Source organism: Megalops cyprinoides, chromosome 16 (genome assembly GCF_013368585.1).
Source record: "Megalops cyprinoides isolate fMegCyp1 chromosome 16, fMegCyp1.pri, whole genome shotgun sequence".
NCBI lineage: Eukaryota > Metazoa > Chordata > Actinopteri > Elopiformes > Megalopidae > Megalops > Megalops cyprinoides.
The window spans coordinates 1,861,338-1,887,033 of record NC_050598.1 but is presented as its reverse complement, the minus strand read 5'-3'; the positions used below and the strand labels follow the sequence as shown (position 1 = coordinate 1,887,033).

Below are 25,696 nucleotides of genomic sequence, written 5' to 3'. Positions count from 1 at the left end.
TGGTCGATTGTACCAAATGCTGCGCTGAGTTCGAGCAGGACTAAAATGGCACACGAACCAGAATCAACAGAGAGAAGGATATTGTTATGTACCTTCAACAGAGCGGACTCTGTACTATGCAGAGCTCTAAAACCAGACTGGAATTTGTCAAAGATGTAGAATGTGTTCAAGTAGGAGGAGACCTGGGAGAAGACAACTTTTTCCAAAATCTTAGAAATAAATGGTAACTTGGAGATGGGCCTGTAGTTTTTATGGTCATATGGGTCTAGGCTAGGTTTCTTTAGTAGGGGTTGCATGATTGCATGTTTTAAACTGGAAGGGATGACCCCATTTGTTAAACAGCTATTAATTATAGCCGAAATAAGGGGGCAGATTGTGGCAAACACTTCTTTGAAGAGGTGTGACGGTATAACATCTAAGGGACAATAGGTGAGATTCATGTGAGAGACCACCTCAGACAGCTGGGAGGAGGACACAGGTTGAAAATGCTGGAGGCGGATGACTGGATGATGGGTCTCTGAGGGATCAGAGTCTGGGGGTGAGATGAGAGAGCTTATGTTGTCAGTTTTATTGATGAAGAAATTCAGAAACTTCTCACAGGTTTCAGTAGTGGAATCAGAGGTAGCAACAGCAGCAGCAACAGGATTTAAGATAGAGTTAATTGTGTTGAACAGTATTTTAGGTCTGTGGGAATTTTTATTAATTAGTTCAGCATAATATTGTGCCTTAGCTGACTTAACAGAGCTTTGGTAAAGCTCTAAACAATCCCTTAATATTTTGTATGAGACCTGGAGTTTGTCTTTTTTCCATTTGCGCTCTGCCCTCCTACAAGCTCGTCTAAGAGCACGGGTGGAGTCATTCAGCCAGGGGGTACCAACAATGTTAGCCTTGGGCCTTTTTAGTTTTAAAGGAGCTACACAGTCCAGAGTGTCAGAGCAGGATATGTTGAAGAGAGTGACTAGCTCCTCAGTGTCAGTGCAGGAGGGAAGGGCATCTGAGGTATGAGGTAAGTGAGCGAGCATGAATGTGTTGGAGAAATGTGTGGCTGTGGCTGAGTTTATAGATCGGACGAGGGAGTGGGGCTGGGAGGGGGTGAGAAAGGGACAAGACAATGTGGATTCAAACACAACCATAAGATGGTCAGAGACACCAGTATCAACAACGGAGGAAGTAGAAGACATGGCCACTGGTGCAAACTAAAGAGCAGCGCATTATAAAACAATAAAATGTGCATTATGTTCCGAGGACGTTTTTAATAGATGTGACTGTTTTATTTCCACTTTATTGTAATCATGTTGTGGTAATGTTGCATTTTTCATTGACTTTCAAACGTCCCCATGTCATTTCTGTAAATACACTCAATGACCAGGTTGTAAAGAAAGCTTTTCTCATGGTCGCACACCTCTGTGAACTGGTCAAGGAGAGAAAACAAACGGCTGGAGACAATGCAAGTCAGTTCTGACAAGTACAAATAAGGTAAGCTGAACTTCTCATTAAAGCATGAAGTTAAAACGGAGGACACGGTTTGAATCTCACACGTAACCATTTTGCGATTGGCCGTGGGACGCACCAGATCTATCGTTTAACTTAGTGAGGAAATTTTATGTTAAAAATGGCGAGACTTTAGATTTTACCCTAGAGTTTGATCCAGTGCTTTACAGCGCTTTACAGTAATTAAGCAACTGCAAATAAAAGAACAGAGGAAATAAATTAAATTAATTTATTACATAAAAATATAAAATATAAAATATTGTGGCTGTAAAAACACAAGACACGGTGAATAAGTTAGAATGATAGGTAGGCATTCCTTTCACTCAGACACACGCGCACACTCGGCACCAGACAAACCACCACCTGAGGTGTCAAAATGTTTTTGCATCTCACCTCGTGCCGCAAAAGCAGAAGCGCAAAATGCATCACAGAAGGCACGTTCCCAGAACCCCAAAGCATACCTTTGATCTCTCAACATGTCAAATACGCAGATGCTGATAACAGATGCTGAGTTATAGGATGGAATGCATAGCATTTTGGTTTGCATTCTACAATTTTTATGCATTTTTTTACTCACTTGCTGCTAATCTTACTTGGTATGGTTTGAACTATGTTATTTTCAGGGATGGGAAATTGAAAAGTTTCCCTCCACAGTTTGCCACTAGGTCAGTCGCGGTTGTTGCGCAACGCTTTTATATTATTTACCACAAGCTTATTGCAATAAAATGAAATTTTACATCTTCAAATACAGTTGTTCATTTTCAACGATTTAAGACCAAAATTTGCTTTTACGTATGCCTCTCAATTTCATTGGTATTTGGATGGCATCATCTTGATCTGTACGGTCAAATGTCGCCAGTCTCACGAGTCCGACCAAGTGTCAAATGAGACTGGAATACCAAATGCGAGAGAAACACACCGTCTGCTGCCCCCCTAAACTGGCCCTTTAGCCTTACCCTATGGGTCATTTCCAACCGGTTACAAAAGAAACGCACATCAAATTTCTCGCTAAAAGTCAAAATAAACCGAACATGGTACACCTATCTGGATTGATTTGAACGGACAATTTCATGGCCAACATGTAAAGTGGTTAACCTCACTAAACCATAATTTTACCGGTTGATATGACAGTAGTTTAAATATTGGTTGTGTGAGACTTCTTGATAATATAATTTAGAATGAGGTCGAATTCAACGTAACGATGTGATGTTACGTTCTTACATACAACAGAGCATTTTGCACTGTAAAGCCAGAGGTATGTCACATGCAACAGTAAGGTTCGTTGAAGTAGTTAAAAATAAATTCGGTGTTTGAAGATGAAGTGGCATGCAATATACCATTTGATGGGAACATTTCCGTTGAAATGATAAAATTCAAATGGGCTAATCTAAATTAATATTAAATCATATAACTTAATTTATAACAGGACTGGACAGAAGTTCCAAGCCCTTGAAAACCGTTCTGGTCGCAATGACACGCGATGAATACAGGAAACATGACGCTGGGGCGTAAGTATTCTAAAAACAACTATTCTGAAGAAGACCGTATAGCTCTCCGACAGAAAAGGATTCGCACTTCGTTTCTCCACTCTATCTCGCTCCCATGGCAGCGAGGGCCTGTGATCTCGATGCGACTTCTAAGAATATGCCACTCCAGGAATTTACGAGAAACGACGCGTGGATTTTACGCACCCTCTCACGCACACAGCATCAAATGGAAACTGGAAAGTGCTGCATGCAAGTTGCACAGAAGTGTCAATTCCCGTTGAGAGCTGACAACAACGTATAATAAAGCATGTTAGCAGGCCATTGTCACTTTAAAACAAGCCGGAAACCAAAACAAGAAGAATAGCCAGTGGGTTTGTGCACACATCGCCAGGTCCAAAGTATTTCAAAGTCACATCAGAATAGCTCAGACTCAACCAATTCAAAAACTCTCTGGCAACATCACATTAAAACTCCCACATAACAAAGGAGTTTCTGAAAAAGTTGACAAATCAATTTGCAAGATTTACATTGTTCACAGAAAGTGATATAGTTCTTCCAGGCAGTGAATTCAATGCAAAATGTTTTGCAAACAGAAAGGGAGGGACACTTAAGAAGATTGTGATTGAAAATGAAGCCTTGACGAGCAGAGCAAAACAATACAATGATGTGCTGAACACAAACATAATTACAACCAAAACAGTTGACATGCTTTTAATGTAGGAGACACTCAGAAAATACAAAAATAAATGCATGTGGGAGAATATCTGGTATTTCACATTATAGATAATATGTCATATAATTGTCTACATCTTATGTAGATTCAAGAAAATTGATATGTCAGTATTTACATTTTCAAGGTATGCTTTCAAAATTGCAGAAGGCCGATTGGTCTTGTCATCTCAAACTGAGATCACGTCAAACAATAGATAACTTGGCAAGGAAAGTAAGGTAAAATATATGCATCTATCTATATACATATGATGAAAAATTACACTCTGTATTGTTCGCCATCCCAGTTTAAGGGGGAGTCCTTTCTCAGGCAGTGTCAGGACCAGGGTCTCCACACGGTTTGGCTGTGTGTGGGGGGTGGGGAATAGGGGGAAGCAGGAGCGCTTCGCTGGAGACACTGGGGAACTTTGGAGTCTCCATGTTCCAGTGGGACGCTGTGGGAGGGGGAGCAGCGATTCCTGAGTGCCACACTCAGCTGCTCTCTGCAGTTCCACTCCTGCTGCCACAACTGGCCAATCAGTGCCTTGGACCATATCTGGGCAGGAGGAGTGGAGGGGACATCTGTGGGGTCCTGGACTGCGGGCAGTGTGGGATAAAGGTAGAGTGTGTCAGAGCTCTTTCCATCTGTTGCCCCCCCTCGCAACTTGCAGGAATTGTGCCACTCGCTGCAGAAAGGCAGAGAACCTTCATCTGTCGCTCTGTCCCCTGTGCTCCTCAGGAAGGAGACTGTGTGCTCCAGGATCTCAGCCTTCTCCACTCGCCAACCGGTCAGGCCCTAGATGAGGAAGGGAAGGGATTAGTACACCTACACTACACTGGGAGAGGGGATTGATACACCTACACCAAATTGGGAGAGGGGATAGATATACCTATACCACAGTGGGAGAGGGGATAGGTACACCTGCACCTCACTGGGAGAAAGGTTTGATATACCTACATCACACTGGGAGAAGGAATATAGACGCCTACACCAAGTTGGGAGGGGGGATAGGTATCATTCTGTGGGGGGGCCTTGAAAGAGATGAGTGAGAGTGAGGGGGAGATGCTACTCACCTGGTGCTATGGCCCCTGCAGCAGCAGTGCTCTCAGACACTCAGACTTTTAGTTTTCTATTAAAGCACTCATAAATTATTTGCAATCATGCAAGTATCAAAAGAGGATCACTTTCAGTTCCCCTCCAAAACATTTTTTCTAAATGTAAAATGCACATTCCTGAGGTTCCAGTGCCATGCCGCTAATTCTTAGGATGTATACCTGCATTTGAATCTATACCTTTCTAGCCTTTTTCAAGCGCTCCGTTTTAGTTGCTTCTAGCTGTTTCATCTTCTGGTTCTTCTTTTGTCCGTTGATACAGATGAAGAGCTGGTATGTTGAACTGCAATGACCTCTACCCTCGTAGTCTCTGCTGTCTTGATGTGTCAAAGAGAAGTAGCCTACTGTCAGCATCTTTTAAAGTGGTCAAAGTGAGCGACGTTTTCTGTGACTCCGCCCAGTTGCCCAGGATAGTGAATTCTGATGAAGTGAATTCTGTGGATAAGCAGACAATTTGACACAAATAAGCAGACACTGAGAGAAATACAAGTCTCATGCATGCACGTACAAGCTGACTGACTGAGATTCCTCGAGTCACCCTCATGGATACGTTTAAAAATAAAATAATAAATAAATACATTTTATGGATATAGGCCTATACATATATATATATATATATATATATATATATATATATGTAAATGGTGTTGGCTCTAATGTTGCACATTTCTGACTTGCTACTTTAGAGGGCTCCTATTAAGAGAGGAGAAATAAAAACCACCAAACACCTCAGGGCTGGACATTCATTATATTTTGGAGGCATGCGTAAAAGCAGATTTCGGTCTTAAATCGTTGAAGATGAATTCCTGTATTTGACGATGTAAGATTTCATTTTACTGGTAATAAGCTTGTGGTAATTAATATAAAAGCATTGCACAACAACCGCGACTGACCTAGTGGCAAACTGTGGAGGGAAACTTTTCAATTTCCCATCCCTGAAAATAACATAGTTCAAACCATACCAAGTAAGATTAGCAGCAAGTGAGTAAGAAAAATGCCTAAAAACTGTAGAATGTGAACCAAAATGCTATGCATTCCATCCTATAACTCAGCATGTGGAGAATTGTGGGCCTGCTTCTTCCCATGGTTTTGCTGAGTTATCAGCGTCTGCATGTTTGACATGTTGAGAGATCAGAGGTATGCTTTGGGGTTCTGGGAACGTGCCTTCTGTGATGCATTTTGCGCTTCTGCTTTTGCGGCACGAGGTGAGATGCAAAAACATTTTGACACCTCAGGTGGTGGTTTGTCTGGTGCCGAGTGTGCGCGTGTGTCTGAGTGAAAGGAATGCCTACCTATCATTCTAACTTATTCACCGTGTCTTGTGTTTTTACAGCCACAATATTTTATATTTTATATTTTTATGTAATAAATTAATTTAATTTATTTCCTCTGTTCTTTTATTTGCAGTTGCTTAATTACTGTAAAGCGCTGTAAAGCACTGGATCAAACTCTAGGGTAAAATCTAAAGTCTCGCCATTTTTAACATAAAATTTCCTCACTAAGTTAAACGATAGATCTGGTGCGTCCCACGGCCAATCGCAAAATGGTTACGTGTGAGATTCAAACCGTGTCCTCCGTTTTAACTTCATGCTTTAATGAGAAGTTCAGCTTACCTTATTTGTACTTGTCAGAACTGACTTGCATTGTCTCCAGCCGTTTGTTTTCTCTCCTTGACCAGTTCACAGAGGTGTGCGACCATGAGAAAAGCTTTCTTTACAACCTGGTCATTGAGTGTATTTACAGAAATGACATGGGGACGTTTGAAAGTCAATGAAAAATGCAACATTACCACAACATGATTACAATAAAGTGGAAATAAAACAGTCACATCTATTAAAAACGTCCTCGGAACATAATGCACATTTTATTGTTTTATAATGCGCTGCTCTTTAGTTTGCACCAGTGGCCATGTCTTCTACTTCCTCCGTTGTTGATACTGGTGTCTCTGACCATCTTATGGTTGTGTTTGAATCCACATTGTCTTGTCCCTTTCTCACCCCCTCCCAGCCCCACTCCCTCGTCCGATCTATAAACTCAGCCACAGCCACACATTTCTCCAACACATTCATGCTCGCTCATGTCAGGAGTGACACTATGCCCAGGTAGTTCGCCCTCCTAGGGATCCGCCCGCCACAAGAATGCCAGGACAAGGTGAGTAGGAGCAACTCTTTATTCTTTTAAAAAAAACACAAAATTTAACAAGGCAATTCATAAAATCTGAGACGCCGCTATCCCTCCCAGCGAAGCCCTTCCCCCTATCCTTCTATCCACCCCTGTCTGCCCTCCCCGGCTACAAACAGGCGGGAACGCTACCCAGCCGCTCACACCAAAAGAAGAAAAGAAAAAGAAAAAAACAGAATCCCCACACACACACACTTAGCCTCACTGCACACACCCGTGATCTGGCGTCCCCGCCCACTTGGACGCTGGGAGAGAGAAGACTACTCAATCTCACTGCCGAGGGGGAAGTGCTGCCGCTGTGGGGGAGGCTCCTCACACGCACGCACACCACACAAGACGTACAAAAATGAAACGAAAATATAAGGGGGGACGTAGCTCAGCCCGCGCCACACTGCCGGGCTTCGCCTACGTCCCAAAAAACAAAAAAATTAAATAAACTCCAGACAAGGCCCCCGCGTCACTCCTGCGGGGGCTGGCGGCTCCGGCGGCGACCCACGTCTTCTCCCCGGTAGTAACTCCGCCGGCTCCGCGGGATCGCACTGAGGGAGACACAGAACAGCAGCCGGTCAGCCCTCCCTCTCCACCCCGTGCTGGTGACCCACGCACTCTCAAGGTTTCGCGGTGCCACCTCCCTTCCAGCTAGGGGATCACCTCCCCAGCACGCGCTTCCACGGGGTGGGGGCTCCCTTCGGCCCCGGCTGCGTCCGGAACCAAGCGTTGTTTTCCCCGCTCCCTCAGGGATTCACCGCTAGAGCCCCTTCGGTCGCCGCTCTTCTGAAGCCGCCTAAAACACACAAACACACTCGCGCATCTCGCACACCAAAGCAAAAACCAAAAGAAATTAAACAAAGCAAACTCAAAACCCGCTCTGGGTCGCGACTCCCAGAGCTCAAAGAAAAAAAACAGCAAACCAAAATAAACCCTAAACTCAGCCGTGCCGGCACGTTCAAAAAAAGAAATCAAAAAACCTGGCTCCACGCTAAAATCCCGTGTGATAACCTCCGTTAGCGTCTCTGGCGTGTTACTCCCACTCACCTGCCTAAATAGTCCCAGCGAAAATTACACACAGACAGGCAACAGGTGCGGAGCACACACCAGGCAGCGAACACCGTCAATTACCAATTATTCCATCCCGAGCCCCCTCGCTCTCCCAGGGAGTGCAGCGCGGTCATGTCGGGAGGAACTCCTGACACTCACTTACCTCATACCTCAGATGCCCTTCCCTCCTGCACTGACACTGAGGAGCTAGTCACTCTCTTCAACATATCCTGCTCTGACACTCTAGACTGTGTAGCTCCTTTAAAACTAAAAAGGCCCAAGGCTAACATTGTTGGTACCCCCTGGCTGAATGACTCCACCCGTGCTCTTAGACGAGCTTGTAGGAGGGCAGAGCGCAAATGGAAAAAAGACAAACTCCAGGTCTCATACAAAATATTAAGGGATTGTTTAGAGCTTTACCAAAGCTCTGTTAAGTCAGCTAAGGCACAATATTATGCTGAACTAATTAATAAAAATTCCCACAGACCTAAAATATTGTTCAACACAATTAACTCTATCTTAAATCCTGTTGCTGCTGCTGTTGCTACCTCTGATTCCACTACTGAAACCTGTGAGAAGTTTCTGAATTTCTTCATCAATAAAACTGACAACATAAGCTCTCTCATCTCACCCCCAGACTCTGATCCCTCAGAGACCCATCATCCAGTCATCCGCCTCCAGCATTTTCAACCTGTGTCCTCCTCCCAGCTGTCTGAGGTGGTCTCTCACATGAATCTCACCTATTGTCCCTTAGATGTTATACCGTCACACCTCTTCAAAGAAGTGTTTGCCACAATCTGCCCCCTTATTTCGGCTATAATTAATAGCTGTTTAACAAATGGGGTCATCCCTTCCAGTTTAAAACATGCAATCATGCAACCCCTACTAAAGAAACCTAGCCTAGACCCATATGACCATAAAAACTACAGGCCCATCTCCAAGTTACCATTTATTTCTAAGATTTTGGAAAAAGTTGTCTTCTCCCAGGTCTCCTCCTACTTGAACACATTCTACATCTTTGACAAATTCCAGTCTGGTTTTAGAGCTCTGCATAGTACAGAGTCCGCTCTGTTGAAGGTACATAACAATATCCTTCTCTCTGTTGATTCTGGTTCGTGTGCCATTTTAGTCCTGCTCGATCTCAGCGCAGCATTTGGTACAATCGACCATGACATCCGTTTAAAACACCTGGAGGGTCTGCAGGGTCTGCAGGGCCCAGTGTTACAATGGTTTACCTCCTACCTGAGAGAAAGAACCTTTTCAGTCAGAATAGGAAACTGTTCTTCATCCCCTGCTCCCATTAAATGTGGTATCCCCCAAGGTTCAATTTTAGGGCCTCTTTTATTCTCACTTTACATGCCTCCCCTTGGCTCTGTCTTTGAGAAATACAATATTCTGTATCACTGTTATGCGGATGATACACAGTTTTACCTACCAGGTACACCTGACAGCGCTTGCTCACTGAAGAACCTCTTTAACTGTCTTGAAGACATCAAATGCTGGATGGCGAGGAACTTCCTTCAGCTAAATGAAAACAAAACTGAACTAATAATATTTGGCCCTCCTAGCTCTGTCACTAACCTAAGCAATGCGCTTGGTCCCCTGTCTGCAAATTTGCACAATGTAGTTAAAAATCTTGGTGTCTTCTTGGACACTTCTTTGAACTTTAACAAACAAGTCAGTAGCGTTGTGAAGGGTAACTTTTATCAGCTTAGAACCATAGCCAAATTAAAGCCGTTTTTATCTCATAAGGACCTGGAAACAGTTATCAATGCTTTTATCACCTCTCGGCTGGATTACTGTAATTCCCTGTATATGGGGTTGACCCATTCGACCCTTTCTCGACTACAATTGGTTCAAAATGCAACTGCTAGACTTTTAACTGGAACTAAGGAAAGACAACACATCACTCATGTTCTGGCTCACTTGCATTGGTTACGAGTGAAATACAGAATTGATTTTAAAATTTTCATGTTTGTTTTTAAAGCCCTCAATGGATTAGCTCCACAATACATTACTGATCTGCCAATTCTACGTTCTGCCCCCAAGTCACTTAGGTCATCCTCACAACAACTCCTCTCAGTCCCCCACTCACTCCTCAAAACCAAAGGTGACCAGGCTTTTTCTGTTGCTGCTCCCAGGCTTTGGAAAAGTCTCCCGTCCCATATTAATTTTAAATCAAATTTAATGACACACCGTTTTTCTCTTGCTCTTAGTTCAGTCTGAGGTTGCTCCATGGTTTTTGTCATGTCCACTCTTAATTCATTTTTATCAAGTTTTTTTTCTGTGTGGTACTTTTTTTCTGCTCTTGTGTTTTATTTATTTATTTATTTATTTATTTTCCTTATGTGTTTTCTCTTAATCCTGCTTTTACTCATACTCCTCGTGCCCGTAACCAGCTATGAGGTCAACAAGGTCCGGACATCGGTAATTTTTTTAGGGCTAAAAATAAAATTTGAGGCTGAATACAACTGGATAAAAAAAAAAAGAAAAAATCAGTGGTTGAGAACTTTTCCTCCGAGACGAGTGCATGCTTAATTCAGTTCAGAATTGTTATTTAGTGTCCGCTGTGCGTGAGAGTTGTGAGAGGGCGCGAGCGCAGCCCCTTGCATCATCAGCACTTCCCCTGACAGCAGCAATTGGAATTTATGCACGTTGGCAGCAGCAGGTGGCATGTGTGTGAACTGGCAGCATACCATTCGGTAAGACAAAGCAATAATCATTATGCCATTATCTGTAAGAAACGTTCAAAACAGTAACCTGGTACAGCGTCTGGAGTAAAGGCAATTGTATGAAACATGTTAAGTATGCGTACTCTGGCCATGATGAAGGCTAGGCTATTTCTTTCATATTAGTAGGCTAGCTAGCGTTTCACACAACACCATTGATTAAACAAACAGCTTATGTAAGCAACAGTATCAATAATAGTAGTCCTACAAAACATTTCAAAGCCAAATTTGGAAATGAATATAAGTGTATCATGACGTTAGCCTGTAATGGTGTTACTCTCAAGCATTTTTCTTTTATTTTTATAGCTAGCTACAGTTACAAATAACCTTAGCTTAATTATCATGCTTCATACCGTAGACCTATGTATTTTGATGCTCTAGATAATGTTCTTACGATTTATTATTGATTCAGCAAAGCATATCAATATGAAAGCTCCACACATGAGAGGTTATTCAGTAGACAATCAATGTCAATAGCCTATCAATAAACCTTGAGACTTGATTCACCTTCACCTGTGATTGTGCTACAGTAGCATTAGTACAGAAGCTAATCTCTTAAAATGAGCAGGAGCAAGAGAATGGTGTCAGAGAAATATATAAATAGTATGTATGTAACAGGGTGAGAATGCCACAATGGACACATCATGTCCAAAATGACATTAGATCCTTCATGTGTATATCTGGCAGAAAGTAAGAGGGAAGAATACAGGAGAATTTCTGAAGATGCTTGTCCCAATAGTAGTTGAAATTAAATAATACCATCAACATGGTATTAATGGAAACTAAAAAATGACTGATGACTGAATTAAATTGACAATTAACTTTGACTCACAGTTGAATGTAAGTGTTATTTTTCTTTACAATGCCAGTTTAGTGCTTGGCTCTGTTCATATTTAAACAAACACTTACAGTCATTTTCAAATCCAAATGAAGCGTAATGTTAACTGAGCCTGGAGGTAACTCCACTGTCAAGTTGAGTAAGGAAGTAAGCATGATTCAGGATTGTTGCAATTTTATTGTGGGGAAAAACACAGTTGACAGGTTGATTAAAATTTTCAAGAATAAAAGGTGTTTTCTCTGATTTCTCTGTCTGATTGGAAAACCTCACAAATGTAAGTTTCTTCTCAATCTCCTGAAGTCACCAGGTGCTCACTTTGAGCATGGACTAAGCCCTATAGTGTATGTTGGAAGCCGGCCGTCTGACAACAATGACCTGGAGTGTACTGCGGCCAAACATATTCTACTTACCATATTACCTGTATACCATATTACCTACCTACATATTCTACCTACCTCTTCAGACTGCATCTGAGTTCCAGTTCAATCCTCACCCCCCTAAAATCTGCTATCTTTAGTATTTGATGTTTATTGTATGTGTACTATTGTGATGCATTTTGATTCTGTGTTCTAAGGACTGTTGTATCATAGTATACTTGGCTTCTGTCAGATTGCACAAGTTAACTTGTGGTAGGTATGGAATAGTGTTATGCTCACACTCCCTGGTCTGGGAGTCTTGTTAGCCTGGTCTGACACTGTTGCTCATTTAAACTGAATGCACACACTTACAGTATGTTACTTACAGTATTGTGCTGGAAGTCTAAATGTTTGTAATGTAATGTAATATAATAAGATTGCTCTTGCCTAATCACTTTGATTGTATTTTTACATTACATGGTGACACTGATAAAACACCTCATACCCGGTCTACATAATAGCAGGCCTAGATAGGTTCTATCTATTACATAGGGTTTTCTGAAATGTACCACCCCACACGACTGAAAGGAGCGGCAGTTGAAGTCTTCCTTTTACTTTTATGAATTCAAGGTGGGGGGTGTTGTTTGCTGAAGTAAAACATTTGCTTAATTATGGGGGCAGGCAAGGGGCCCACGCGGCCAGATGTTGGCAAGAGGAATTCCATTAAACTCGCGCTGTTAACAGTGCGCTCAGTCCATTCAGGTGCGTCTCCGCCCCCTCAAAGCGCGCACCCCTGCAGCTCCGGCATTTAGCCATTCATATTGCAATGAAAAGTCGACACAGCGGTGACCGCTTTGTGAGCGCTCTCTTGTAATTAATGTCCGTCGTAGAAAAACATTCCCCCTTCATTTCCCCCCTACCGAGGATTAAACCTGAATGAATAATGAGCATGAAAAAGACGGGTATCCTTTTGAGGACAACAGCGGCATATGAAACCAATATTCTTCAATGTCACCCTACCACTGGCATTCATTGGCTTTTACTCTTTAACTAATGTAGTCATATTAAAAGCGTCTTCAGTGATATTTTGTGAAAGTTTACAATGAACTTGTTCTGAAATTTGTGATACACATCACTTCTGAAGTAAACTAAATCGTTTACATGGCTGCAACGTCATTAGTTGAAAGAGTTCACTTTTCGGATGTCACTTTTCGTTCTCGTTCACAATCACTTTGCTGGTATCCTTTCTTTTTTACAGGGTACTTAGTCAAGAAAATGGGACATTCTAAAACGCTTAACGTGAAAAGGCTTAACGTGGCTTATATGTTCCAAAACAGCGATCAATGATCACCAGATTTCTATCGGACATCTCTTGTCATAAACACTTCCACTTGTCAAAAAAAAAAAAAAAATCAAAACCGAAATCCTATGTATGGACGTTATTTTACATTAAGCGTTTTCCTCTCCACTGACGCCCATTTTTTTAAGGGAAAGGCTTAACGTGGCTTAATGTCCCAAAATAGCGTCCAATGATCACCAAATTTGTCTGACATCTCACATGTTATAAACAATTGATCTTAAGGGTCATAAAGGGTTTTAAAGTGCAATTTAAAGGTGGTTCGTAAATTTCTACGTACAGAAAAACAGCGCGTACAGTAATAATGAACATTTAAAGCCATTTCTTGGGTTTTTTTTCTTGACTCTCCCAAATCAAATAATATGGAACAATAAATAAATTCATCATATCAACTGGTTTATTTGATCCAATACCAAACAAAAGAATGGAAGATCTCCTGTCTGTGCTTTGTCAGCCTATGTTAAATATTGTTGAAATATCTCAATCATCAGGCAACATGCCAAAGCCCCTAAAAGTAGTCATAGTCAAGCTCCTGAAGAAACTCAATCTATATCCAAAAAATCATAACTAGAAAGTGATATTAAAACCCCTGTTTTTAGCAGAAATCCTGGGAAAAGCTTCTGTTATATCTTGGAAACCTTTCAGTCTTAGTTTACTCCCCGTCATAGCATGGGCACTGCTCTCATTAAGTTTGTTAATGACATCCTCCTATCTTCTGACCACGACTTTTTGATTCCCTCTGGAAAATGCATTATGTTCTATTGACAGAACTTTTCTCTGCAAAAGTGTGCTATAACAAATAAAACTTGATTGACTGATTATGGTTGGCACGTTGTAAATATGTTTCCCTGCCAAAAGCTTACATAGTCTGTGGACCTCCTACTGAGCACCCAGGAAGTGGACATGCCCTGGACTGTGATGTTGACATCAGGCAGCGTCCTCTTATTGGTGCTCTTATTAGAGCTCCCCTTAGTGGTAGGAGGAGGCCGTTGCAGGGAAAAGGGGTTGTTTGGCATCCAGCCACCAAAGTCTTACTAGGAAGGAGAAAATCAGTTAAGGCCGATCCGTTCTGCGCATGCGCACCCGGAAACACAACTTATTCCTGCCCGATTTGTACCACGCATGTGTGAACATTTTACGGTGTTGAAACACTTGACGGCCGCCAGCGAGTTTTCGTAACCGGAAACAACTGGCAGTTCACAGTGAGAGTCTGTTTAAAGATATTTAATGGTTGTTATTGACGACCTGAAACCGCTTCACGTTGCCTGTGCATTAGCCTACCACTAATTTTTTTGTGACGTGGCCGATATCAGCCGACATAAAAGCACAGATAGGTTGCACGACTGCTCTTGTTTTATTAACATTGATTGTAAAAAGATGTCTTATTAAAATTACGTTGTGATCAATACAGGAATAAAAGGAATACGATGACACAAGGCCGCTGAAAGGATTGTTTTTTGTTTGTCCATGTCACATCACACACTGCTGTTTAAGCTACTTGCCTTTACCTGTGGTGAATGTACCATGGAGAATGGAGTCTGAGCCTCTCAAACTCTTACCGCGAGCACCTTCTGGCATCCTATTCTCCAAAGGCCTCCTACCTTGCTCTCCCCACTCCTCTCTGTGATGGACTTTACTGTTGTGGGGCCCTACTGACTATCACTGTAACAGTCCACTGATAGCAACCCTCAAATTGAAGATAGTTGCTGTTGGATATATTTGTGATAGTCACCCTTATCAGTGATGGACATGAACACTGATTGAAATTTTTGAAATTTTGTCATTTATTCTTTAAATTTTTTTTTTTACTTCATACATTATGAAAGACAAAGGTGATCATACACCAACACAGTGCTTAAACGATATACATTTGACACACACAACAGTTTACGTAATTACACCATATCACATCATCATATGAGCCAGAGAACGCAATCTATTCATTGCAGTTATTGTTTATATTGACATGCGATTTCCAGGCCAGATTTAACAGCGTTGGGTTTGGTGAGGAGTCTTGATCTGTGTCTTTCATAACGAGGTCTGCCATTCCAAGGCAATACACTTTTTTTTTCTTTTTGTATGTCAAATTCAGCAGATTTCTCCTCATGGTTTGCGATTATCCCCCAGTAAGTCTATTTCTCTCTCTTTTTATGGGGCTCAGGAACGGTTGACCAGTGAATGGCCTTATAGATGTTATCAATGGTGGGAGTTCTCTAGGTAGCATGACTAGTGACGTACGTTTGCTATGACAGATCACGACACAAACACGTGCAGAGAAAAACATCACACTGTACATCACTTTGTGCAGATAACAACTATTGTGCAAAAAAAAAAAACTTAAGTGACAATTTGTGATACACTGCAAACATACATGATCCACAGGTCAACATCTACCTTGTGACATAACCAAGTCCCTAAAAAAAAATGAAATTGCTAGGGGTGATTGAACCAAAACATAAATGTATCACTTTACTTATGCATGTGTTTGATACATGATACATTCAGCCTCACGAAATACTTTTCTTACTTTCCTCAGTTATCAACTTGCCAACATGCATGACCACAGCGACTTGAGTCGCATATCACATTTATAAAACGAATCCATAAATGGCTGAATGCTATTAGTCTACACAAAGAGGAAAAACCCAAATAATAATAAAAAAACTACTTGTATTAATTACATGACTGCACCAACGAACGTAATAACTTGCTTGTTACAATTATTATTGTCATTATTATTATTATTAGTAATAGTAGTTGTAGTTGACTACTGCAACATTCTCCTCGCAGGCCTCCCAGCCTGCATCACCCAGCCTCATTCAGAATGCAGCTGCCCGACTAACCTTCAACCTCCCCAAATTTTCCCATGTTACTCCCCTGCTTAAATCCCTCCACTGGCTTCCTGTTGCAGCCAGAATCAGATTCAAAACACTGACCCTCGCCTTCTCTACAGTCAACAGGACAGCCCCTACCTATCTCCAAGCCCTCATCCAGCCCTACGAGGGGGAGGCCTGACCCCTACGCTCAGCAGCAACTGGATGACTTGCTCCTTGCACAAAGCAGGATATTCTCGCTTTGCAAGGCAACAACGTTTCTCCTCCATCGCTCTCCAGTGGTGGAACGAACTCCCTGTTCCACTACGGACAGCTCCATCACTCCAATCCTTCAGATGTGGTCTGAAGACACATCTCTTCAGACTCTACCTGGGCTGACCTATTGCACAATCAGTTCAGCTTCAGCTCCCCACCTGGATCAGTGCTGTTACAAATTGCTGTGTGTTTTTTGTTTTTTGTTGTTACCAGCTTCACTCTGGCACTCATTGCGCTGTTTTGAATTTGGATCTTGCCAGTTGCCCTATACCCTGTAGTTGTATAAATTTGCTAGTACTGCGTCCTCAAACAGACTTTGCTCTCAGCTGAGAACTACTGCTTTATTGTGGAACTGTACACATCCTGTCCCTGTACTGTCGCTATACGTACTGTATGCACTTTTGTACGTCGCTTTGGATAAACGCGTCTGTTAAATAAATAAGTGTAAATATGAATGTAGTAGTAGTATTACAGTTCACGAACTGACAAATGGTTTTTTTTTAGAAATCTACAAAACCAAAATCACAGCGAAAGGAGAAAAAGTTTCATTTGGGAGGACCGCTGTCCAGGCAGTGTATCAAAACTAGTACCATCATTGAACGACTTCACTCATTGAACGAATTACTGTACACTACAATGGCTGTCATTCAGTGCCTACAGTTTGTTCGTTCATTCATCTAGTTTTTTTTTCAGTTCGTGGTTGCGTGGGCCTCCTGCACTTCACAGAGTCACTACTGATGTGTACAGTTCTTCCGTTCAGTTCTTTCAGTAGATCTTGTTTAGTGTGTCTTCGTTGAGTGTGTTCCCCTCTCTGACCATACAATGACTCTGTCGGTGATAATACAGTGGTCTATTTCAACATTGCACTAATAATCTGTTTTTTATAAACATAAAACAGATTCCAATATGAAATAAAATGAATGCCACATATATTAGCTAATTACAAATGAATTTTCTTGCTATGTTTAGCTTGCTATGTTTAGCTTGTTGTTGATTAGTACTTGTTTTTGGCAGTATCATTATTAAGACACATAACTATATGAAGACATATTACTGATTTAAAATTGTAACAGAGCAATTTATTTTTTGTTCCATAGTCAAAGTAACCTATGTCTCCTGCCAGAGTATGTTTTAAAATAAAAAAGGGGGGAAAAAAACTCAGTTCTCAGTTCAAATCATAGTGTGTGTCCTAGCAGTAAGTTGCAGTAATATGAATGGAAGCTCTGAACGTTTAATAGATGTGCAAAACAAATCTTCATATTGCACGGAAGGAAATTAATTGTTTGTGTAAAAAATCAATAAACTGGAACACAAACTGACCAATAGGAACAATGGGTTCACAACTAATCATTTTAGAAAGTACTTCTTGTCATAGCACTAGTTCCAACTGACAGAATGAGTAAAGCAAGTAAAAATTCCACATACATGATATTTTTGGAAAAAAGTAAATTCTAAATTTGATATAAGTTGGGCAATAATTTGATTTTGCAGTATGTTCTCAGTGCCGTAAAATATTTAATCATTTTCTCAGAAGTGCAAATAAAGCTATTTCATCTCATGCCCAGTTTATTTAATTATTTATTTTTCAAGAATTTTGATTTTGAACAACATTCTCTTTTTCCACAAAATCATGGTATGGTCCATTCCCCATCACCACACCACCTTACAACCTCTCTGGCTATTGAGGTAGTATAGAGCTTAACAACTACACTCAAGTCACTCAGATGCAATACTGTCACTCAGTAAATCAAACGGATGCCAAAATAATCAGTGCATAATTTCCAGAACTTTATACAACATCTTACCTGTCCACTCTTGACAACAGAGTGCTGGGCTGACACCGTGAAGATCACCATGGTGATGAATTTGATTACCTCCTCCACTGCACTGAAAGACTGAGGGATACCTGGGGAAAGACACATTTCTGTTCTGTAAGCTCTGCTGTGACCCATAAACTTTAATGATCACAGTTTGGGAGCAGAAAGTTCAACACTTTCCATGTGAAAAATCCATGTGAAGTCCTGAGATTTGTGAGACTGGTATCGCAAAGTAACATTCTACCTGACAGGATCCTGACCTCTGCTTTTCAGCTCCGGTGCTTTGGATCTGAGGAAAATCCAGGTCACTTCCTTCCTGTCAACTAGGTGTTAATCCACCCCAGTGCACAAAATCACAAATCTGTGCTTTGAATGACCATTTAATTCACTGGCATCAGTATCTGAGTTGGGGCTCATTTACACCAGTGGATTTTCATGCATAAGACTCAGGTTTCAGCTGCTGACCCCATCACCCATGTCTGACCTGAGTTGCTCACAGGACACAGGAAGCCGTGAGTGAAGATCTCCCCGATCCAGCTCTGCAGCTCTGAGTTCTGCTGCACCTCAGCATCACTGTGGTAATAGTGCCTCATAATCCCCTGGACAAACCTGCACACAGCCACAGAGCACACCTCAACATCAGCCCTAAGCTCTCCACCAGTCTACATTCCAGTGGTCCTGTTTTAAACACACAGATCTGCTGAACAACAGTGCCACCTGTTGATGTTGCACAGCTTGAGCCCGTCATCTCTGTAATAAAAGTTGGGCACTGACTCCAGGCCGCGTGCAGCGATGTCATCCGGCAGACAGAGGGAGCTGTAGGTAAGTGAAGAGGTGGCCCTCTTCAGGATCATTTCTACAGCTTCTCCTCCAGTGGCAGAAAACTAAGAAAAGCCAAAGGCATGGCTCCTCACGAAGATCTTGGCGAGCAGCCAGTCATGCTCCGAGTCACTGGGCAGGAAGATGGGGTTTTGCTTTCTAGGCTGCTGCTTCAGCTGTGGTGAACCACAGTAATAAAATTTACAAGTGAACTGTGTGTGCATGCATGCATGTGTGTGCGTGCTTCTGTATCTTTCTCCTTAAATTGATTCACTTAGTAATAAGTCAATAATGTACTTTTAGAAGTTGTGGTTAATTCCTCTTTTATCCTTTAATTTCATCTTTTTCCACTGATCTGCTGCGTTGCTCGGGGTGATGTGTACCTGGATGGCGATGGGCAGCATTTTGTCCTCAGAGTTCTTGTACAGCAGACAGAGTGGAACTGCCTGGTACTGTTGTTTGCCATTGACGACATTAGTGGATACACCCTCCAAGATTTTATAGTCAGAATGTATAGGCAGAATGACAGTAGGATCCCTACTTCACACCACTGCTCTTTATGGGAGAGTGACGGAGGTAAACCCATCCAAGAGATGAGCAGGCCAGACTGTGCTTAGCTTTGTGCAGAAGGTGGAATGGCAGCTGATCCTGTTGGCCATATGGCATGTAGCTGTGCTGTTCTCATGTTTTTTTTTTGAATCACATTAAAATATACTCTTCTTATGGTGGAATTACCAACTGCATATCAGCAGTTACAGTATGTATTGTTTGATAAGAATCCAAAGACAGATAGCAAGAGACAGCAGGCAGCCCTTTTCAGGCTTTAGCCACCCTGTGTTGCCCTGCCTGCATTTCTGTTTCCAGGCTGCTCCCTCTCTCCAGGAACGGCTGCACCATGTCGTCGGTGACAGGGAAGATAGCAAGAGACAGGACGTTTGGTGGCAGCTTGGAGCAGTGGCGGATCATCATGAGGTTGGCACCATTCAGGAGCTGGTATCCAAAAAAATCATCCTTCTTCCAGTGATCCTGCACGTACTCTGTAGAGAGACGCAGGTCACTTAGCAGTTAAATCAGCTCAGTTTTGGGGTAATTCTTTTATCACATGGGTCAACTTTATAATGAAGGCGACCTTATATTTAGGCTAATATGGGGCATCATAAAGTGTGGTCCAAAAACTGAATTCACTAAAAAGAAATACATTAGACATTCTGTAGGCTGTATTAGAAAAATATCACTAATCAGGGTGGGTCCATAAGCTCTGTGCCTACTTGAGATGTCAGTTGTTTTGCAGAAGAAAACACGGTTTATGTCATCTAGATTTGTCCATGGTTTCTTGCAGTCAGCCAGACCTTTCAGTTTCAGCTCAGCCAGCCTGGATAAGCAGGAGAGAGTAATACTTTAAAACGTGGATAAGACAGATTGATACATATACATGTATGTAGGCTCCTACAATGCAGCTTCACAAAGTGCATCTCTGGCATGCTCCTCCCACATGCCACTAGCTGTGCACAAACTGTGTCAAATTGGTACTCAACACCAGGTCTGGTGCTATGGGGGTGCTTAGGACTGCATTGCACCCCCAGACAGACCTCAGTAGGCTTGCCACCTGTCCCCGTTTTGCCGGGATTTTCCTTTTTTTTGAGCGACTGTCCTGGAAGATTAATAATCTTTCCTGGGACACTAATTGTCTGGGTTTTTTGTGAAAATGTACTTCTAATTTAGAATTTCATAGTTTCAAATAAAACCTCATTTGGGTTCCTTCTACTGCTATTCTGTTTTCTTCCTGGTTATGTTTATACACCCAATCCTGTGCCCGTAAACAGATAAAAATGGGTAAAACACAGTGACGATTGGCCATGTCTACTTTTATTTGATTGGTAGCGGAAATATGAAGCTTACCTTATTGCCTAGCAACTGCCCGGGCTGTCGGTCTGCCGCGCGCATCCACATCCATGACCCCACCATAAGTTCAGTGGCTAGCTAGAGGTAACAATATTATTATTATTTTTTAACTTTCTATTTATTTTGTCGGTTTTGTGAAATGGGGGGAGAGACGGACGAGGAGGACGACAAATCAAAATCGGATGAGCCACCAGCGTAAAAGAAAAAAACGATTTACAACGTACAACTCAGACCCGTGGACAAGAGAAAACTTTTCTGAATGGGTAAGGCCCACCCAAAGAGACCCGTTCTCCACCACCTGTGTTTTGTGTCCAGCCAAAATTTCAGTTAAATATGAAGGAAAAACAGCGCTGGAAATCATGCAATAACAAAGAAGCACCAGAGTTTTGTATTAAGGAAATGCAAAAAATGTAGTCATTTTAACTAAGTGTCCACGTGTCCCGGTTTTTCACAAATCAAAGGTGGCAACCCTAGACCTCAGTACAACCCCAGTTGTCTCCTTATATCCCGATGGCTACATAGTATGTATTACTTCTTTATAAGTAATAAATACTATGTATATTATTTATTTAAAGTAATAAATACTATGGATTGCAAATGCACCCCCCAGTATTTTCTCCTGACACCAGGCCTGCCCCACACTCAATAACACACTGAGAAAGCCCTGGATATTGTCGGGTCAATAGTCTGAAACATGACAATAGATTTACCAGGAACCATGGCCTTTCTGATGCCAGAGCTAGCAACATACAATTTGACCTTAAGGTGCTGGCTTAAGCAAATCATAAAAGTTGTCATCCACATCAGCACTGGTGACATTTGACTGTAGTAACTCAAAAGGAAATATTGTTTTGGTGTGCAATTGGACTGCAATATTGTCTGCCTTTGCCGATTTCTAGCTCATGGAAGTGATCCTCATTACCTTTGAAGCTAAACTGATGTACCCGTAAAGTGTAGAACCTGTGTTTATTATGACCCATTCTATCAACTCTACAACTGCTGAAAATTTAGAAACCAGCTCCCAGAGGCCCTCTTATACAAGAAAGCCTCTAACTCAATTTCAGTTAGAGATTTTACCTCTGGAAGGTCCTCCTCTTTCTTCAATTCAAATGAACAGAACAAAGATAATGCAAATTTGGGTACAGTTGTCAAATCAATCAAAAACCAGCTGGTGACAAACAATTATCCTGCAAATTGCAGCAATGACTTCCTAAACCTTTTCACTGAAAAGTTAAAAATAATCAGAGACCAAAACTGGCTCCAAGTAATCTCTTTTAAAGGTTTTGAGGTTGATGAGCTATCTGAATGTCATCTCAGACATCTGTCTGCTTGCTTGATCTTATTCCAACAACACTTTAAAAAGAGCTCCTTCTGTGTTAGGCCTCCCTATGCTGAATGTAGTCAACATACCTCTACCAACAGGATGTGTTATAAAAAAATATTGGAGGTGGCAGTAAATCTAATCTTGATACTGACCTATACTTCTTCAGATCATCAATCTCAAATGGACTCTTTATATCAAAATTATTGACAAAGCTGTTACTCAGAAAATGTCTGCATTCCTGCAATTGCGTGATGTGTTTGAACCACTCCAGTCAGGTTTCAGGTCAAATTTGTGCCACTGGAACCTCAATGATTGTATCATTGTATCTAAGACAAAGTATGGTATTCTACAAGGTTCAGTTTTGGGATTTCTACTCTTGACTTTTTATGTGCCATCTCTTGGTGTCATTATTTGTAAGTATGACATGCACTTTTGTTGCTAGGTTGATGATACACAACTACAGTTGTCAATGAAACCAATAACTCTCTTGGCTAGAGGCACGCACTACAGACGTTAAAACCTGGAATACATCTTGAGGCGGAGTACATACAGCATATGTCTGTCTGCATTATAATTAAAACAACAAATTGAGCATATCTCTCCTGTGTTAATCTCTTCACTGGCTTCCTGTCAAGTACAGGGCTGATTTTAAGGTACTCCTCTTAACCCTCAAAGCTACATGGTCGGGCACATTATTATCTCTCAGAACTGCCCCCTCCTCATCATTACATTACACTATATTACATTACATGCATTCAGCAGACGCTCTTATCCAGACCAACTTCCATCACAAAAGAACATAAGTGTATCCATTCAATTTAAATGAGCAACCTCGTCAGAACAGGTAACACTCACAGACTATTCAACACACAGTCAAGCCCTGCCACAGGTTAACTCATGCAACCTGACTAGGCAACGGAAACCAAGTGCACTACAGTACATCAATCATTACAACACAGAATCCAAAATACAGAAAATGGCCAGTGATTCCTCTGTCCTAACGTCTGTGAGGAGGTCATTCCACTATTGAGGGACTAGACAAGACTCGGATTCTGTCAGAGAGGAACGATTCCATCATGACGGGACAGTCAGTTGCCCCATAGATGCAGAGCGTAGTGATCTTAAGGGAACATAGAGTTTGAAGACCAATCGTAGATATGAGGGGGCTGTCCCATTCACTGTCTTGTATGCCAGCACCAAAGTTTTGAACTTGATGTGAGCAATAACAGGAATCCAATGAAGTGAAGTGAGAAGGGGAGTAACTTAAGTATGTTTAGGGAGATTGTAGTGCAGCTGCATTCTGGATTTGTTCTACGACTTCATCAGCCACACAACTGCTCCAATCACAACATGCTGGCTATTTGGTAGCTCCTAACATGTCAATAAGCTTAGCAGGTGATAGAGCCTTCACCTACAGAGCTCTACACTTGTGCAATAATCTACCCAAGAGTATCTGGGAGTCATACTCGGTCTCAATATTTAGGTCTAGATGGAAAACTCACCTATTTAGTCTGCTACAGTTAGCTGTGGTCTAGATGCAGACTTGGAGAAGACCGTATTCATAGAGCCATACAGTGCCACAAACTTCTTTACTGCCATTCCTCACTATCCAGCCACCACTGGTAAAGCTGGCTGAGGAGGTGGGCTGGTCTGCATGCTCCCTCACAACTGCATATATTCTCTGCTTCTTCCTTAGTATTTATTTTGTTACAGCATATAACTGGCAGAGATTCTCATCTACCTCTGCATTCTTGTTTTTTATTGGTCTTAAAACTGTGGTGAACACAGTAACGAGGTTAGTCTTTTGATTATTAATTAAATATATTTTATTAATTGATGTTATTTTTTTATGTATTATTGCAAACCCATTCATAAAATTCATTGCACACCTCACCTCCTCCTGAAATTCCCCCATGCACCACCAAGGGGGCTGACCCACAGTTTGAATACCACTGGCCTGTGAAATATGTCCAGACCTTACCCATGGGCGCCAGTAAAGAGGAGCTCAGCAGACTTGGTGAAGGAGAAGCGGACCTCAGCAGGCAGAAAGAGAGGATTATCCACCTTCATGCAGTGTGGGATGCCTTCCAGGTAAACCCTCCAGCTGCAGGGGAACACAGGAGAGAGGCCATGGCCTTACATGACCTCACTCTTACATCACTCATTTCTATCCAGCATGAATGAGGCATACATCATGGAGGCTCAGCATCTACGGCCCATGGTTTGGTAGGATGGACAGATGCAGCAATCTAAACCTACCTGTACTCCTGTTTCCGAAGTTGCAGCTCCTTCCTCTGGTGATGCATGGCCAGAGGGTGCATGTCATCATACACCTTCTTACCTGAAAGTAGACAGAACAAAGGAAAAGACATAAATGACATCACAATGACTGCTGTTCTTTCCTTAACTATTAATATACTTGTCATGACTACCTGCATGTACTCTCACATACTGTATCATAATAATATTACAATATACCCATATTATCAGATATTGAAACATACACTATATGGACAAAAGTATTTGGCCACACCTGTTTTTCAGGGTTTGGACTAGGCCCCTTATCTCCAGTGAAGGGCAATCTTAATGCTTAATCTTAATGCTGCAAGACATTTTGGACAATACTATGCTTCCAACTTTGTGGCAACAGTTTGGGGAAGGCCCTTTTCTATTCCAACATGATTGTGAGCCAGGCCTTCTGGTCCAACATCAGTACCTGACCTCATAAATGCTCTACGGAATGAATGGGAACTTTGAACACTTTGAACTTGCCCATTTGCAGAAACACAACAAATGAGTCAGCAATACCAGAGAATTAGCCTCTAAACAGAAACAGTACACTTCTCAGCTATTTCAATACGCACACACCAGATTTTAACAGTAATAATCATAGTCAGCGTAAACTTGAAATGGTCATTATGAGGGCTAAACTGGAGATACATGTATATTGCGCTTTCCATTGGCTAACTGTATGGTTTGGTGCTTAGATCACTGGGCCTTACCACTTACTGAGCCCTGATAGAAGCCTCCCCTGAGGTTTATGAGCATGGTGCGATCACTCTCTCCCTCAGTGCCCACCAGCTTTATGAAGATATTGTTCATCATGCTGGCAAGCTGGATTCTTCCTGTAGTCACCTCTACCTTGTACAACACCATGTTGATTTCCACAAAGTAGCCAATTTTACCCACCTTTACAAGATGCAAAAACAATAACAAATACTTGTGTCTGAGTTTCTTACATATTACCCTAATTTACTATATTTATATGTATGTTTTTCCGGTGATTCTCAATAGGTCACCGTTCATCAATGTATATTGCCATGGACTGAAGGAACAATGCCCTGGATGGAGAAACACTATGCCCTAAAAATACCTGTTTGTTGTCTTTTATCATGTCACAGACAAATCACTGTATTCAGTATCATGGTTAAAATCATATTTGTAGCC

The 25,696-nt window shown here is 41.7% G+C and overlaps 1 pseudogene; it reads right to left on the bottom strand.

Moving 5' to 3' along the window:
* Positions 1-4,023: 4,023 nt before the first annotated feature.
* LOC118791127 lies at positions 4,024-25,405 on the bottom strand (annotated as a pseudogene).
* Positions 25,406-25,696: the final 291 nt, after the last annotated feature.